The sequence below is a fragment of the Pteropus vampyrus genome, unplaced genomic scaffold (genome assembly GCF_000151845.1).
Source record: "Pteropus vampyrus isolate Shadow unplaced genomic scaffold, Pvam_2.0 Scaffold69, whole genome shotgun sequence".
Taxonomy (NCBI): Eukaryota; Metazoa; Chordata; class Mammalia; order Chiroptera; family Pteropodidae; genus Pteropus; species Pteropus vampyrus.
The window spans coordinates 6136403-6137413 of NW_011888850.1; positions in this window are offsets into that span (position 1 = coordinate 6136403).

The window sequence follows — 1011 nt, forward strand, 5'->3', positions numbered from 1 at the left end:
CAACTCGGTTAGCTTACCGCTTCCCAAGTCCTCTCCACCCCCAAATTTATCATCTTTGAAAATATAATGTTTATTTCTATCAGGCGCTTATTAACGGGCCAGACATTGGGAATACTTGGAAGCAAGGAAGAGGCTTATCTCACTGAAAGAATTAGTAAGTTTAGTCTGGCTAGAGAGACAAAGCTGGTCATGTTAAGGATTTTGGACTCTAACGTAAGAGAAAGGGGTGCTACTAATGTTTTTTCTAATAAGCTTAATTTTGGAATATTTTTTATATTTACGGAAAAGTCCTAAAGATACCACAGAGAGGTCCTGCGTACTCCTTACCCGCTTTCCCTAAAGTTAACGTCTTACAAAACCACAGTACATTTATCAAAAGTAAGAAGCCAACGCTGGTATATTACTATTAACTAAACTCCAGACTTTATTCAGATTTCAGAGGTTTTGCACCAATGTCCTTTTTCTGTTCCATGATACAATCCAGAGTGCCACATATTTAGCATTAATGAGTTTTAATGGACAGATGACACAATCTAGTTTACACCTGTAAAAGGTCACTCACATGGCTGTGGACCCACCGGCAACTATGTAGCTGATATGCAGGGAGCCAGTTAGATGTTCATCTTTGTCACATAGGACTGAGGTGATGTAGCCTCGATCAGGTGAGATAAATAGACAGGACTGAGTTAGGAGGTAACAGGACTGAGTTGCAAGGGTTGGATTAAAGAATCAAGGATGAGTCTCGGGTTGCTTAATTTGACAACCGGGTAATATTTACCGAAATAAAGACAAAAAGAAGAGTAGAGGTACCTGGGGAGGGGCGGAGGAGGCCAGGAAGGCGATGAGTTCCATTTTGGACATGATGAAACGGAGATGCCTGTGCAGTTTACGAGCAGAGATGTTTCATGAGCAATTATATTAACAGACCCAGGCTGGAGATGTGATTTGGGAATGACCCCAGAAGTAACAACTAGTACCACAGGACTGGGAACCTGTACCCAGGGACAAAGA